The sequence below is a fragment of the Corvus cornix genome, chromosome 5, assembly GCF_000738735.6.
Source record: "Corvus cornix cornix isolate S_Up_H32 chromosome 5, ASM73873v5, whole genome shotgun sequence".
Taxonomy (NCBI): domain Eukaryota; kingdom Metazoa; phylum Chordata; class Aves; order Passeriformes; family Corvidae; genus Corvus; species Corvus cornix.
This window is the reverse complement of record NC_046335.1, coordinates 22,422,486-22,440,271: the sequence shown is the minus strand read 5'-3', so window position 1 is coordinate 22,440,271 and position 17,786 is coordinate 22,422,486. Positions and strand designations below refer to the sequence as shown.

Sequence of the window (17,786 nt, the reverse complement as noted above, 5' to 3'; positions counted from 1 at the left end):
TCACTTTAGACTTCTGCAATTTTACTGAGAGATCACCAGAAAATAACCAACTTCTGGAATACATATTAATTTTTTTCTGAGTAGCAGTCAGGTTAGGTATTAGCATTTCAGCTGGATGAAATTAAAAACTCACATGAGACTGTCTATGTTGGAAACTTTAGTTTAAAGTAGCTGAGATCAAGGGACTGTCCCACAGATGCACAATCTGGATACTCAAGAGGTACTGTGCATCCTTCCACAGACAATATATTCTACCAATTTAGCACAAATAAAATTACTACAATTGGCCTCACTTAAAGGGTATTTCCCCGAGCACTGTACAGGAAATGGCCACCATGTTCCTGGTGTTTTGCTTTGTAATTTATTGCCATATAATCTTTGGGTTGATCATGCACTACACTTCAAATTAGAACATGGTCTTACAAACTTTACTGGCTGCCTTTCACAAGTCACCTGTGGGTACTGCATTTCAACAGCAATATTTGCTGGAAGAGTGTATACAAAGATGTCAACTTTGTTAAAATATTTCTGGTAACAGTTTGTTCACAAAACAACTCCTTTCTTCTAATTGTTTTTGAGTCAGATTTGTGACAATTTGTACAAAGTGTTTACTTGTGTTTGTTAATTTAGGGTTTACATAACAGATTTTCTTCCTGTATGGTTACCTCTCTAAATTTTGTATACCATTACCATTGTAATATTACCAAAAATATTACTATTGGAATGTTACTATAGTCATGGAAATGTCTTTTCCGGTAAGGAAAAAGGCTAACTGCCTGCTCTGGGGTCTTGCACAGCTACCCCACACTTCACTACCAACTGACTTCAGCTCCAAAATTACTTTCTGTTCAAACATTCATTGAAGCAGCTCAGTTGAAGTGTCATGGAGCACAGGATGGAAGACCTGCCCTCATGCACTGACTTGCCCTCATGCTGTCTTTTGCACAACAGCAGTAGGGCTATAGAGTTCCCCTCCTGAAATGGGATTCTGTGCCTATATAGCATTGGTACAAATAGGAAAGAGACAAATTAGGAGCAGTCTGGGCAGGCCCGGGAGTAATAACCATGAGACCCTGCCACGAAGGTCTTGGATAAGCAAAGGATTCCCCATGCCTTTGTGGAGATGGAAATGTAGCCCACAGCACTGACACAAAGTTCAGTCTGGATCTGACACTCTGCTTGTGGTTTGTGTTTTCTAGAGCCTCAGGGAAACAAGCATGACAGAGTAGAGACAGAGTATAGGGCAGAGCTGGAAACCTTCTTCCACTTACCCAAGCCTCATCAGAGAGAAAGCACCAAGGAAAATAAGCACTCAGGTGATCCATGTATTAACTTTCTGCCCTCCAGGGTCAGCATTTCTTAAATCATACAGGACATTACATTCTCTGTGCAGTCTCCAGACATTTAGCAATGGATGCCAAAGGAAGCTAAAGCTCTAATGGGATGAAGTGTCAAAGAGAGCTTTTTATTTAAAGAACTAGAGAAAAGAAAAGAAAATGGATATTTTAACTTTTATCTTGGAGTTAGTTAATATTCACACTTAACTGCTGAACTGGCTAAATTCTTTTCTTTTCTTAAGGACCTTTATAAATTTCATCATTAATAAAATCAGACATTCAATTAGCAGGGAATTTCTGATTGCTAACTGAGATTTCCCCCCCAACAGTTTCTCTTTTTCACTCTTTCTAGTCTCTCCTTCTATTTTCCCCTCCTACCCAAGTCCCCCCTTCCCTGAAAACCCAGGGAAAAGTGAAAACTGACTCCATTAACCTCTGTCATTACCTAAATCCATCTCTTAATTAATATGAGTTAATATGATTAATCAAAATAATGAGACAAACCTATTAAATTAGGGTGTTTAAATTACAAATGGAAGTGGTAAAGGCAAAGGGGCTGATAACGAATAGCTGCAGTCAGAGATGGAGCTAGCTCTTGAAATGATATGTGACAAACAGAAGAGAGAATCAAGAATGAGGGGAAATCAGCAAGATTCATGAGAAAAATATTCTACGTACAGAAAGAATGATGTTCAAATGCCTGGTAGTATTTCAGGGGATCAGGTGTATTAAAGTAATATTTTAATCCCTTTTATAGTGGAATAGAATATAGGTAACAATGCAATCATAGAATCTTTCAGCTTGCAGTTAGCTTCCATAGGGTTGGATGGCACAGATTTTGCCTGGTTGGAGGATCGCCCTAACAGTCTGCTGGCAACTCTGAAGCATTTACTAGTCAGTGTCCCAGGGAGACAAGATTATACAGTTCTATACGGGAGACACACAGCCTAAGCAAAGGCCTGCAGTCACAATACTCCACCTCCAATATTGACTTTCTTTGTGATCCCAGGCAAGCACCATGAATTCCTCTGTCTTGCTTGGCAGACTTAGAAACACCATTCCTAAATTTAGTATTGTATTTTCCCTAAACTAGAATCTTGAAATCTGGCAAGGGCTTGTCACTGCAGTCCTCTGAGTGCTGAATGGAAGTCATGCCAGAAGTAACCTTTCCCCAAGGATTCACCAACAGTTGGAATTCCTCACTGGACTTCCATCACTCAGGTACCTGTTTGAACTACAGTCCTGAAATCTGTTTAACTCCCTTGTTATAGGCCCCAAATTAAAGTAAAAATAATGTCTCTGTCATAGGTCACTGTAAAAACAAAAGTGATTAATTCATTTTGGGAGGTCATTATATCTGGAGTGTGAAGTCTTCCTTGCAGAAATCCATTAGCAGTTTCTGTACCAGTCAAAACCATCAGTAAAGGAAATAAATATACCACAGGACTGATGCAGAGAGAAAAGTGCACTATAAACTACTGCCTAAACTGTTAGACATCATAATTAACACAAGTGTCCTGACGTTTGAGTCCAAATAAATTTTGGGCCTCTTAGTCAGGTCTCCCTCTGGATTAGGGTTTCTACATGTTACCAGGCAGTAATAAGGTGCTTAGTTTCTTCACACAGATTCTGGCCTGTGAAATGGTGCTAACACAGCACAGGCAAAGCCTCTGATTATGAAGACAAAGGCTTAAAACACTCCACACCAAAGCCTCATTAAAGGCCATTCAGACAGGCTGTTGCTGACTAGGGACTATATTTCATCACAGTTTATCAGAGGAGCTGCAAACAATAAACACAAACACCTCTGATTTAGGAGTGTCTTTGCTAAAAGGAAATATTTAAAGAAAATCCAGCTTCACTTTACAGTGTTAAGTTTCAAACTTCTCTAAGTGTGTAGGGTCAGCTATAAGTCTGGTTCACTTTCACAGGAGAGCAAGAGAGCAGAGGGGAAATGGAAAAGGTTGCGATTTCTCACTAAAAGTACTGGCAAAATTAAAAGGGTTGAATATAGATGCTATGATCAATTCCCATCCCCTTTGTTTCCTTAGAATAACAACAACTTCAATGTCAGATTTTCAGACTTACAAGACCCTCCACTCTTTTGTGCTCAACCTGGAGAACAGAGAAAAGAGATCTTAAAGTTCAGCTTAAACTTTAGAACTATACTCTCTCTGATTCCTCAACTAGCAATAGAAAACTCTGCAATTGAAACATTTAACTCTTATATGGATGGTGAACAAGCCACAGAAAGATCCAGGCCTGTCTCCTATAAACCCTCTGCTTTGCAAGTCCCACCAGAAGTAGATAGTTGGTCAGGAAACTCAGCAAAAGCTTGCAATACACATGGAGGGCTGTGTCAGAGAAAACAACATTTTCAGAGCTAGTTTTACTCCTTTGGACTTATTACTTCTATGAGTGCAAGAGGACCCTCTGCATCCATTTCTTTAGGCTCCTTGATTGCAATTCACTGCAGTAGATTCTAATTATCTAATGGTCTGTTCAACTCCTGGCTTCTTTGCCAAGACTACTGTCAAGGGGGCTGGTCAATGCCAGCCATGACTGATCCAGATGTCCACTGGCAATAGACTGGGACTATCTCACTCCAAAGGCCAAGCAGTTATTACAGAATGCTCTACAAAACAGTAGTGGAGCTGGATGAAAACCAGTGCTGTAGAAGTGACCTTGCACTTACATGATGCAGTACCTAGGGTCTGGAGAGAACACATCCTTCCAGTTACAAGCAAGCACAACAATAATTCTAGGAAGAGTAAGGTGAAGAATTAAAGATCTACTCAGATGTCTTTTGATAGCACTGATTGGCAGCCCTGGTCCAAGTGGGCAGAAAGGAGAAGCAGCCATGAATCTGAAACAAACAGCCATAGCAACAGCTCCAAAACAACAGCATTGAAAACACGAAAAGTAGAGCAAATTTAATGGCAGGATTTGTTTGCATGCAGGCTAAAATCCCAAAGTTCATGTCTGCACATAAAAACACCACACACCAAAACACAGCTCCATTCCTCCTGTACAGAGAAAGCAAAGAGGCAAAGGGAGTGTGGAATTTTGCAGGCATACACTGCATTCAATAGAGAATGATTTAAACCTCCCAATCTTCCCTATGATTCCAAACAAAATTTGTTCATTTGCCACATGCTGCAGCCCAAACACAAAAGACAGTTGCAGGAACTCAAAAGAGAGACATGGGTTAAGCAGTTGCCACAAGTCTGCCCATGCTTGGGCAACTAATTACCTCCCTAACATCTCCCTCTCTACCTACTTATCAGCATCTCATCCACAGAACTGCTTATGGGCTGTGGGGTTCTTTTCCTTGTGTCTTTGGCATAACCAGCTTTGTTGGGAAATATTCAGCTTGTTGAATCTACATGTTTTGCAGGAATTCACTGTCTTGAGGAAACATTTGCTAAAGAAGGCTCCCTAAATTTGCTTTGGGCAGCACAGAAGCCTGCATGTAGAAGGCAACCTACATGGGATATAAAGCATTTGGGCTTGAGTTCCTGGTCTACTTTTCTGGACCTGAAACTTGACTTTGGCTCTTCCCCAGCATAGCTAAATACCTTGAATGGTGTAATTTCTTCTTCTTCTTCTGGGAACAGTCTCTCCTGTTGGAACTTTTTTATTCTGTGTGAATTAGTAAGTGCTTCTTTGGCAAGGGCTCAGTCCTACAGCTGCTACAGTCCTACAGCTGCACGAGCCTGTGGAAGAGTCCAGGTCAAGATTTTCTGCAGTAAATATTTGCAGTATCCCACATAAGAATCCTGACCAGCTCGATAGTGTCTATCCTACAAGCCAGACATTTTTCTTTTCCTCTGACAAAGCTTTACAGAGTGCTGATTTAATCACATGTGGAACAGAAAAAAATATGACTCACAAAATAAGTCATGGGATTTGAGAATACGAAACCTATCTGAGAAAAAGTCTTGGTCTGCAGAGACACTGGCAGGCTTTGCTCTGTGCCACGGACACATCGTTTTCCTTGTCAACTGCAAAGTTGCTCTAGGCAGGTTCGTTAGCAAACAGCAAGAAAAGCTGCCATTTCTTCCAGCCAAATTAAGATAAAAGAAGAGGGCCCATGGAAGTAGAATGATCTGAGAAAGGCTTAAACATTAATGCTATTAAATCAGTGGTAGTGCCATTACAGAGAATGAAGGCAAGGATAAAGGGCACACAGCTGTTGCAAGGGTCACTGACCCTGGCCACAACCACTGTGGGAATGCAGGGTTACTGTCAGGGATGCAGCATGAGTATTTACAATAGCATCGGCTGTTGCCTCAGCTCAGTGAACCCAACTCCACTGGAAGCACAAAACAGGAGGAGAGGACATAATGAAATGTCCATTATGAAAAAGAAACAGGATGGTATTGCAGTTCTTTCATGAGATACCTAAGCCTCTGGGTTTTCAAAACTGCAGCTTTGGCTGCAAACAATTTTTCTTATTCTCCTGAAATCTTCTAATAAAAAAAAAATATTAGAAAGACCTCCTATCAGCCTCCTCATACTGTTCTTTCTGCCCCCTCTATATCATATCTTCCTGTGCCTGTTCCCATCTTTGCCTATTAATTTTTGTCCAGGGCCTCTGAGTATTTCCAATATTGCCCCTGCCCTGGATCGGCAGACTCATAGGTGCAAAGAAAGGGGACACAGCAGAGCATTTTCTTACTTGGACCTACTGAGACTTCCTTAGCACCCTTTTCATTTTTCACAGCTCCCCACATTGACTTCTACCAGTAGATAAGGCCAGAAATAATCTACCTAAATTCTATATTGAAGAAGAGAGAAATAGAGCAGTACGGACCAAAGTCTCCAGAACAGTCAGGAGCTCTAGGTGTAGGTGGAGGGGCCAGAAAACAAGATTGGAATACAGCAGGCTGCCTGACTTAGCAAGCTGACTGAAGGCAGCAGGTTGGAAATGCAGACTAAGCTGTTAACAGAAGGCTTTTTCTCATGGCTAGAAACACACTCATGGCTTGGGAGCACAAGATGGAAGAATGATGGGGTTTTGCAAGTTATATACATATACAGAGTGTGTGTATAACTATACACAATATATCACCTGGTCATGCAGTTTGTTCTTTTTGAATATTGGCACAGTGAAACACAGCAAGGTGCCTATAACCTCATACGATGCAAGGACAAAGAGGATGCTTAGCCAACAGGAAACTTCAGCACCATGTTCACAGAATCATACTTAAGAGAGTAAAGACCATGTGGATGCCCTCCTTTATGTTTCGGACCACAAAATTACACTTTGAACCCAATGACAATGAGTTAAAATGACTCTTTTGTTAAGGCACTGGAGAGATCCTGAAGATACGCAAAACAAAAAGCATCCTTTTAAGTATTTCCAATATTTGTTCATTCTTCTATTGAAAGAAATGTACCTTATTTTAATATAAATTTCTCTAGCAGTTTTAATAGAAACTGTTCTAGGTTCCAGATGTTGGTTCCTGTTGTTCTGAAATGGTCCTCTGATCATGGGGGGGGGGGGGGAGGGGGGCAATGTTAAAAGTGCACCTGGCATTTTTTTCTCCATTAAGGTATTTCTGCACAACAATTCTCAATGTTTTTGAAACTAACTGAGCTCTATTTTCTCATTCCAAGTCATCTTGGTTCCTCTGCTTTGCTCTCTTCAGTTTTTCTACATTCCTTCAAAAACTATATACCAGAGCTATATGTGACATTCTGCTAGCAGTCTGTCAGTGCCATATATGTAGGTTACAGATCGCTCCCACTTCCTGCTCCTGTGGTCAACTCTAAGGAATGCAATTGCTTTTTTTTTAAATAGAAAGCTACAAAATGGAGGACTGAAAGATACAGTACTTGCTCCCAAGTGTATTACTTTGAATATGACTTCTAATACACATTTTGTTAGAATTAACTTTCCCTGTGATGGTAATCACTTTGTATTATAGTTTTTCTCATTATTTATTACTCTATCTTATGACATTGCAAAACTTAACACTCAGCTATGGTTTATAGTTACTTCCAAATCATGGACAAACCTGTTGAATAGCACTGAAGTTGATATCAGTTCTTGCCAAATCCCCTGGACACTTTCTCATTCAGTGATACTTCCCACAAATGATGTCTTTGAGCTCTCTTCACTAACCAGTTCCTAATCCATTTAACAGGCACTTTACTGATACGGCGTAATAGTAAAATTTTAGCCAGACTATCATGCAGAACTAAGTCAAATGCTTTATGAAAGTCTAAGTACCTCACATCTATACAATTGCCTTTAACAATCCATTCTTTGAGATTACATTCTTGAGATCAAGTTTGTTTGACAAGACCTAGTTTCCATAAAACTATGTCGACTGGCATTAATTATATCCCTATTCTTTAGCAACTGACTTCCATATCAGATTTTCCATTACTGCCTTGTTCTTTTTTGACTTCTGGCATACAAAGACAGGGCAGGATGCAGTCACAGCATGGTTTGGAATAGGAGAAGTGCAAGAGAAGAGATATGTGGTGATACTGTCTTTCCCAAAGGCACCACCAAACAGTATTAATAGGAAATTGCAGCCTTCCTAGCAGTCTTCTGTTGCATATAGGTAAAACCTTATAAAATGAAGGCTTTGTTGCCTTTGTAAAATCATGCCTCAGGCCTGTTATTTCAGCTAAGTAGAAAAGGACTATGAGAAAGAGACACAGCTGAATTAGGGGTAGAAAAACATGAGAAAAACATGCTGCATGACAGCAGCATGTGACATGCTCACATCGTGGTATGTGGTGGTTGGTTGAATTATGTTTGTTATGCCTTAAATCTATGTCAACTGATAACCGGCTAACTGCTTAAAAAGGCCGGGTTCCTGCAATAAAGCGGCTCTCCCTTCACCTGCCTGGGGAATCTGGGTCGCTTCTTATCACAACAGCCTTCCATCCCATATCCAGGGTGAATATTCTCCAGGTGATCTCACGGTCCTTGAAACAGCAAAGAAATGCCCAAATGGAACACAAGCTAGTATCAGTAATTCAGAGATTTTCTAAGACCCATGACTTGCTTATTTAAAAGGATTTTCTCATTTTGAATGTTGTTTAACACTAACTTGTGGTAACTAATGGACCAGAAGGGCCAATGGATCCTCATGTGGTTCACAAGCACATCGTTGTTTTCAGACATAGGACAAAAGTACTTTCTGCATGTGTTAGGTTCTGCAGAGGTTAAATAAATACACAAAACTCAGCAGGATTTTTGTCTAGCATGTACAGCTTTGGAAGTCTCCTCCCACCATGAGTTAGATTATGTGATCTTTTACAAACAGAAAAGGCTGCCCACAGGAGATTTAAAAGGTTTACATTAAAAAAAATAAAGGCGAAAATCACAGAGCCAGAGAATTGAAAAGGGATTTAAGCTCTGAAGCTTTGTAAAACCTTCAAAGTTTTAAGCCAGCAAATGGGAGCTGATAAACTAGTATGACCTTGCAACAATCATGTAACCTAGTTCTATGCCTTGGGGCTCCCATCAGTCAGTCAGGACTTTAAACTCTGAACCAACTTGTAGGAGAGAGGGACGTTTAAAAACATAGCTAAGTACTTTGGGGTGCTCTGAGAAAGATACTACAGGATTGCAGGATATCAGGGTTCATGCACCAGACAGCAAAAGAGTTTCCTGTGAGATTTATCCCCTGAATAGAAATCTGTACTCTGGACTTCAATCTCTCAGCATCTTTCTCAATTTCCTGGGGGGCCTCAAAACTATATAGACTGGTGTCATCAGGTAGGAATGTAGGAAGCTTGAAGCCACAAACTGCCCTTCCCACTCCTCACTGCTGTAGTCTCTGCAGCTTTTGGCATTTCCATCAAGAGATGAAGGATTCTGCTACTCTGCTGCAGCTGAATACTCAGCATTTCCATGACCATGTGTTACTACATGGCTATACAGCAAGGGTTTGGGAACAAAACCTTCCATTGAGGCAGAAAGCAAGACAGGTAGAGGGCAGTGCTGTTTGGACAGGTTACAGGAAGCCACTCACAACCTTGCTTGAGCTATCAACCTCTATGCAAGCAACTACGAGTACATGCTCTTCAATAACACAACTGCTAAGCTGCTTTCTTGCTAACATGCCATCTATTTTTTATACTCTCCACTAGTGTCCAGGGATGTGTTTGTTCCCAGGTGCTTCCACACTCCCTCATGATCCACAGAGCAACTCAGGTCTGAGAAGCCAAAGAGTACACTGGGCTAAAGCCAGCTCTGAGCTCAGCCCTTTTGCCAGCACCAGGCAGGAACTCTTCTGAGCTGCACCATCTGGGCAATGTCACTGGAGACAGAGTTTGTGGGCTTGTGACTTGTGAAGCCTGAGCACCAACATTTTTTTGTGCAATAGAAAGACCTTTTATCAATGCATTTTATGTTAGCTTGTCTTCTACTCAACTTCCTTTAGCTGCAAAGGCCTGATCAGTTCCCTACCTCAGTTACAAAAAGGACCAAACTGTAATCAAGGATTCCCTCGCCACGTTGCCTAACATGACCATTGACCAGCAACTCCTCCTGCCTTGCCACCAAGCTAGCTGCTGTACGCTAAGCTGATGCCAGCAGGCAGATTAGAGCTTCCCTACATCTCTGTTTAGCAAAATGGTGGCCTTTAATGGAGTGAAACCATAAGACAATGATTTTCAAAGGTGTCCACTGTACCTTTCAGTGCGCACTGGTCCCCAGAGTAGCCAACATTCATATGCTCTACTGCATTCATAGTGCAGAATCAGGCTCTCCCAGCTGTCTTCCCGTAGAGCTACAGGAACAGATTCGTATCACATGTATTTCTATGAGTCTGTACCAAGATCAGCGTGAAACAGCTGCACAGTTGTTTCACCCCCTTGGGATCCTGGACTGATCTTCACTAAGTGTCTGCCAATCTCAGATGAAAAGGAAGATTGTTTAAAGACATTACTTTGAAAAGCTTTTCCAGATTTCTGAATGTGGCATCAAAACACGATGCAGAATTGATTGGCAGGAGGTGGTTGGTACCCTGAGAGATGGTGGTGGCTGAAGGCAGCGCCCAAGTGCTGTGTGGGGAGACGTGACAAGCTTCCCAGAGAAGACACGCTATCCTATTCGGCTTCTCTCCGCCCAGCCGCCGGGTAAGTAACCCAGTACAAATGCAGGGCTGCAACCGGAGCTCGCAGCATTCCCTTACCGCGGGCTCGACGGCTGCGACGCCGCAGGGAGCAGAGCAGGGCACCGCGAGCAGCCGCGGAACCGCCGCGCCAGGAAGCGGCAAAGGCCCAACGGCGCGGCCATCAGCGGCTCCCGGTGTCCCCTCCGCCAGCGCTGCCCCCAGGCCGCCCCTCGGCACAGAGAGCGGGGCCCCAGCCGAGGAGGGCACAGGGAACCCCCGGCCCTGCCCCCAGGCCGCCCCTCGGCACGGAGAGCGGAGCCCCAGCCGAGGAGGGCACAGGGAACCCCCGGCCCTGCCCCCAGGCCGCCCCTCGGCACGGAGAGCGGAGCCCCAGCCGAGGAGGGCACAGGGAACCCCCGGCCCTGCCCCCAGGCCGCCCCTCGGCACGGAGAGCGGAGCCCCAGCCGAGGAGGGCACAGGGAACCCCCGGCGAGCCAAGCGCGGTGCTGTGGCGCCGCCCCGTGGCCAGAGGCCGAACGGCAGGAGCAGCCCCGGGAGCGGCCGGCGGGAGCACCGCGCACCCTGTCCGGGGAGGCTGGGAGCGGGGCAGAGCTGCCCCCGCTTCTCCTCAGCAGCGGAAGCACAGAGCTCTAACTCTGCCCTCCTTCTACGCGCAGGCAAGAGCGAAAAAGGCAGTAAAGAGGTTTTGTTGTTTAGGATAAAAAGGCTTCAGCAGCTCTGTTATGAAGGATGGTGAATCTCCCTGTGTTTTTTCGACCTCTCCAAAGAGCCCTCCCATAGGAAACACAGCAAAGGATGCAGGCTTTTCCCCTGGGAATAGGGAGAGAGGGAAGAACATTTTTTTCCTTTTTTCTTTTTCTTTTTTCTTTTTTTTTTTTTTTTTTTTTTTTTTTTTGTGAATGGGAGGCATTTATTCCTCATAAAAAGAGCAAGAATCACTAACCCGACTTCCTTCAAACCACTCTTTAAACACACCTACAGGAAAAACTTAAGGGAAAGCAGTATGTAGTCATAAATTCTGCTGACTGAATAGGTGACTGAAAAGAGCTCCAGGCATTAAATGAGAGAATTCAAAGGGAGCTGTGGGAAAAAAAAGAAACCAATGTTACATACTTACCGGGTGTACTCAGACTGAAAGCAGGAAGGCTCCCTGGACAGAAGTGGAACACAGAAGGAAGGAAGAGGGGGTTCACAGTACAATGCAGGTACCCCATGTACAGGAGTACAGACATTTCATTGTGAAACAGAGGGACAGCCATTCATCTCCTGGGGTTACTCCACACATATTCAGGGCTGGGTCCTGCTGTAAACTGTTTGGCAGTAGAGATTTACAAAGAGAAATAAAATAAAACTTTATTCAGCTAGTAGTATTATGAGAATGCAAGAGGATGACCTGACAGGGGGCAAAAAGCAAAGCCTAATGCAGGCTGCATTTTAAGAAAACCTGAACAGGGCATCTCCCTTGAAATGAGTAAGTTTAATCTTCTTTATGAATAGCTGAAGAGACACTGGAGTGGTCAGTCTAGGGCTGGTTTTACAAATCAGGATTTGTACCATTTAGTACCTGAATACCTTCACCCTAATTCTAATCTAAATTTTGACCAAACCAAGACTTTCAGTGTGTAATGGGCTTCCTAAATCTATTCTCATGGTCTACAATGAAGAGAAAAAAACCCAAACCCTAGACTTAGCTTAGAAGAAAGCACACTCACCTCTAGGCAGAAAGAATATAATGAAATTATGGACACCTACCTTCCAGGAGCAGTGTGAGGGAGATTACATTTTTACTGTTTTCAGTGTAATATGTATACATGTAACCTACTCAGTACCTGCTCCTTTCATCAGCCACTGCTGCTGTCACGGGACATGTAGGAAAAGTTACAAATATCGGTAATTTAAACTTCTGTTGGACTGTAAACCAGAGCAGCTGAAGTGCAGAAGCATATTCCCTTTGGGGTTTTTTAAATAACTTGTTTAAAAATCAGCTTGAAAAGAGCAAGTAGTACAGGTTCTCAGTTGGCACTTTAAAGCAAACCACTAAGTCCACATAACCCAATATCCAAACTTCTAGATTCGTGGCTTGTTAAAACAGGAATCATATTTTGACAACAGGAGCCTTTTTTCTTAATACAGGAAAATGTTTTGGTTTCTTCAACTAGTTCAGTTCAAAGACTTGTTCACTGAAAGCTGAGAAATCAACTGGGGGCTGAAAAGCCAGGAAAGTTCATTTTTCTTTTACAAAACGTTAAGAAAAATAACAAGTGAGAGTGTAAATTAAGCTAGTTTAAAATACCAAAAGACATGAACAAACAGAAACAATCTGTTCAATTCCCTAAGTATAGGTGGATTTTTAATACTCAGTTTTCAGTAAAAAATATTTTCTTAAGCTTTAAGTAAAGCTACCAGCAACAGTCTGGATAGGTAACAAATAAAAACATTTAAAGTTATTTGTGCATTGTAACTGAATTCCAATTTCAATCCAATTAGATCTTGACACAAATTAATCTTCTGATAAAAATGAACCCATGATTTTTTTAGTATAATGAAATGCAAAAATTAGGATCCTAAATGGGTGTACATTAAATTACACCATCGCTTGACTCAAACTGGTACAGTATAGTCTATCCTCTTGGTCCTAGTATATCAGGATGAATGTATTTGCCAAAAAAAAAAAAAAAGAGGCAGCAATGGTGAACACCAAAATAAAATTAGTATTTCCACAGAAATTTAAAAATGTAAAGTTGCACGACAAGATTAAAATAGATTTAAGAGCATATTTCCTGTTCCTCAGTTTAAGTCTTCAATCTGAATCCGTATAACCTTGAAAACTCCTGGAGTGGAAATAAAATTGGACTAAGAAATTAGATTTTAGCTAAATTTGTTAATCCAAAGAACAAGATAATGAATCTGATGGATTACATTAATCTTCCTGGAATTACATGTTGCTCAACAGTGAGAAAATTCTTGATTTGCAATGGATTTTTAAACTTCTACTCAGGAAAACAGAAGTTTATTAAGAAGAACAAATACAGAGACCACTTCCTTTCTTTACTCCAGACAACTGAGAAATCTTACTAAGTACAAATATTCTTCCTGATCCCTGGCACACAGGAAAGACAAGAAAAAAGGGTTTTGCCTTTGCTCTATGCATGTAAACACACTGGAAATTGAACTTTTGCTATGTGACAGGCTGATGTCTCCCAGATTGCTACAGCTAAAAAAGTTTCCTTGAAATCACTTAGATGCGCCTTTCAGATAGATGGCAGTTAAAATGAAAACACATTATTGCTAAACATTAAATATACCATTACATAACTCAAAACCACATGACTTATTAAACAGGGGGAAAAAAACATGAAGTACTACATTTTTCAAATCATACTGAAAAATTACAAATTATACACTTCTAAGACTAGAACAGGCTGTAGAGAAGAAATTCCAGCTTCCAAAAATGTCTTGATTCTGTATCCTAAACTGTCAAACCTTTCACAGTCAAAAGGTGGAATGATGCTGTTTTTGCTCAGTTCATGATTTAGTATTTTAAATCAAAAATAAGTGTTCTAATGAAAGGTTTGGTACCTCATTTACAACCAGATGCAAATGGTTATTTTTGTGTCTAAACTGTTGTCTGTTAGAATAAATAATTTTCAATCCTCCATAGTCTCCAAGAACAGTGAAAACGCTTCCTAGCAAACATCCACCCGAACAGTGGCAGGGGACTTTGAGAATCAACTCAAGCAGTGGGTATCTAAGCACTGAAAGTGGAGTTTTCTCTGGAGACATCAATCTTACTAGGTCACTTTTCTTCCCTAGTGTCTCCCTTGGCCTTACACTGTCTCCAGCAGAGAGTAACCCACCCTGGGTTTTATCCCAGCTGAAGCAAGGGGTGTGCATCAGCTCAGAAAATCAGGCAACCCCTTCAGAGCTTAGCAGATTCAGGAACTAACTCCAAGGGCCCAGGCTTTGTGGACCATGTTCAAAAAAATTTTTATTGATAGGTATAGTGGATCAAAACAGTTTGAAGATGAGTGCTCTGTAAAAAGAGACACTCAGAATCTCTCATTGGAACCATACACTTTTACTGCAGACCCCAGATTCTTCACCCAGGGATCCCTTTGTCCATATTATCTATGTGCAAGCACTAGCTGATGCTTAAATAAAGCCTAAATACATTTGTTTGTGCTACTTTATTAGCAGTTACATTGACTTTTCGGAACTCTTCCCTGTCTTTTGTGTAGACTGATCTCACATTGTTAGTCTTTAAGAAGTCATTCTGTCTTTGATGCTTTGTCCATGTGACTTGAAAAAGATGTAGTGATATCCTCAGCTAATACCATCCTTCTAATCAACTGAAGAATCTACTGTTCCTTTCCCTTATAACTTTCTTGTAGTATAAGTAGGTATATTTTCCTCCCACTATTTACCTCAATTCTATTTGTTTACAAGGCTCATCTTTTCACTACATATTTCAGGATCTCTTTCTTTATTTTTGGCTTAAAGTGTGTATGAGCAAATTTCTGTTGGAAATATTATGTTCCTTTGTACTTTCTTCTCTTGGAGTGACTGACCATCCAGTCTTAATTTTGAGGTCTGTAGGATTCTGTTGACTCATTCACAGATAACTTACTACTTCTTCCCATTGTGTCAGCACTAAACTTTGTTTCAGTCCACGTATTTTTATTTCTGTAAACTTGTTCCAATGAACTGATGACAGGAACAGGAAATGAGCCATAGACAGTTTAAGAACAGTGGGGTTTATGCTGTTGCACAAGCTGGAAGAGGTGCATCTACCCAAGAAAATTTTGTTGGTTATGATGAGTTGGAAGCTCAAGAATTGATTTGGCATGGCACAGTTAAATTTGTATCAAGGACCAAAAGCTTCATCTGTGGTCAGGTCTGCTAACATTTTATGGCCTGCCTTTTGTGTGTGCTTTTCTGATTGATGTGCATTTGATGTTTCCCGGAAAGAACAGATACTCTCTTGGGGTAGTGGTTCTGGTTATAATCCATTTTGGACACCTGCCAGCTGCTGTAATAGAGGAATTTTCTTTCTGAGGGTTCAAGCAAGTGAACACAACATGTGTGAGAACAAGAAATCTTTTTTTTGTTCCTTATTACAATGCAGGAATCATTGAAGACAGGGCAGTCATTGCAAAGAGCCTTCTTCAGACAGATTCTGGCAATCTTGGGCTGTAATGATCTTTCTGGGAGGAGACTAGAAAGTATAGCCAGTCTGTCATTCCCCTTTGAAACCAGATCAATACTTACAGATTAATTAAATGAACTTGCACACTCCCTATTTCAGAATTCAGCGTGGGACATGGCAGTATTCTCAGATGGCAACATCCCATGGAGAAAAATAAAGATCAATGGATATGACCTTTCTGGCATCAATGAATATGACCTTTCTGGCCTCTATTAAGGATACTGCCTCATTGCATTCTGCATTTTAAATTTCATTTTGCAACAAAGTTAATTTTTTAATGGCATTCCTTCTGAAACTATGGGGAATTATGAAACTGCTTTCATAATGCTTATGCTTATGCTCTCTTACAAATTTCAGACTGAGCTACCATGGTCTAAATAATTTCTCACAGTCAGGCCCTAGTAATCACCCAGGGTTTTGCACAACTGGGCATTATATTCTCCATTGATAAGTCCATGTAGCTTTACAGACCTGGAAGAATCTTCAAGTGTTTCAAATACTGTGTGATAAATCCTTTTCTCATAAAAATCAGCTCAGTTACATATACACGGTAACATCTTTAGGGTAAGGGTCAATCTGTTTTGTGGTTCTGTAGTGACTGGACCCATGTGGTCATATCTCATCCCTACCTCCTCTGCATGAGTAAGTAAATCAAAAGAATAACTAACACACACATTTCCACCTCACTGGATGTGTACAACCCAGCTAGCTTCCCCTTCGAAAAATAAGCAGGAAGCACAGCTTTAAAAATTGTTTCAAACACGGGTTGATAGCAATGTCAGCAAAACAAAAGCTCCATAGATACATTTCAAAACTCCAAGATAACCTGGTATCCTCCACATCCTGCCATGAAAGACTCGCCACTGAGCTCCCTGTCTGCCTCCTGCCTGCTCGACACCAACTCTCCTTGGAAGGCAAAGTACTATAACATAAAGGAGCTTTCCATACATCCTGCAGTTCTGGCCTTATAAGGCACAGATACTACTGAGCCCTGGGAATGGCCTCACCCCGTGGCAGCAGCTTGTGAGATGTGGTACATCACAGCTGTACAACAGTCATATATAGCCATATTTAGCAAAGCCATAGCTGTAGCAGCACTGCTAGAGAAGTAAAATGACTTCACATGACCCCATATCTGCCCTTAGGTCTCTCCTCAGTGAGGAGAAAACTGCCTGAAACACCCATCACATACTTTAAAGGTAGAAACATACCATGATGATAATTTCTAATGTGGAAATAGAAAAGCATGAAAAATACATCCCTTTCTGTTATGTTCTCTTACATATCGATAGGTACATGACAGTGTATTCCCCACTGGTTAGAAGGCAATAGGCTACCTTCCTTACTGAGAGAATATTAGCTGGTTCCTGCTTTACAAGGTTGCTAGTTTACAAAGATCCACAAGAATGCAACCTGCACATCGGAGAGCAGGTACCAATTTCTCTGGCTTCTTTGACTTGGGAAGGAGGATGTCCAGCAGCTCACTTCCTGTGGAAGCTGGCTTGGAAGATGAAATAGTTCAGAGCATTATGGGAGAGACAGATTCTTTTTTTAGGTAATCAGCATCAACTTCATCAAAAGCATATACTTAGATGCCAGTGACTCCTCAATGAACACTGGGAGTCACCTCTATGTGAAGTGAATAGGCAAATTTTAGCACAGAAGCAGGAAGGAAGGCAGGCAGAGGAAGTCCAAACATCCAATGCAGTTAGAAGATTTTGTCAAAAACCTGATGGATCACACCAACTCCATCTCTCCATTGCTACAGGTGGTATTTCTCCTACTCAGGGCACAAATAAAATGTCTGTGTAATGTGGGTATGCATGGATGTAGGTACAAAAATGCTGTTAGTGAGGATCTTCTTGTTATTTTTCTAAGTCCGTGAGAGACTTTTCTCTCTCACAGAAGAGGTAGCAGGGAATGTAAACAACTAAGCCACCTGCAACCTTGGAAAGTCTTGTTTATGGTATAGTAGAAAATATTTTGATAATGGATGTTTTAGGATTTTGGCCAATCACCCCCAAGGGGTGGCTGGTCCTTTGTCCAATTAGACTATGAAGAAAAAAGTCTATAAAAGAGTTTGTAAAATAATTAAATAAATCAATCTTGCTGCACAATTCCTGCCTGCTGGATCTT

The 17,786-nt window shown here is 41.4% G+C and overlaps 1 long non-coding RNA gene across 2 annotated transcripts in view; it reads right to left on the bottom strand.

Annotated features, from left to right (window-relative positions):
- Positions 1-17,786, bottom strand: part of LOC120410166 — an 84,776-nt gene that overhangs the window by 34,232 nt on the left and 32,758 nt on the right. The window contains exon 3 of one of the 2 annotated variants that reach the window (XR_005602122.1): positions 11,356-11,754. The exons of the other annotated variant lie outside the window; for it this stretch is intronic. This is a non-coding gene — a long non-coding RNA (uncharacterized LOC120410166). Of the gene's footprint in view, positions 1-11,355; positions 11,755-17,786 lie in introns of those variants that run through there. 2 annotated transcript variants of the gene reach the window in all.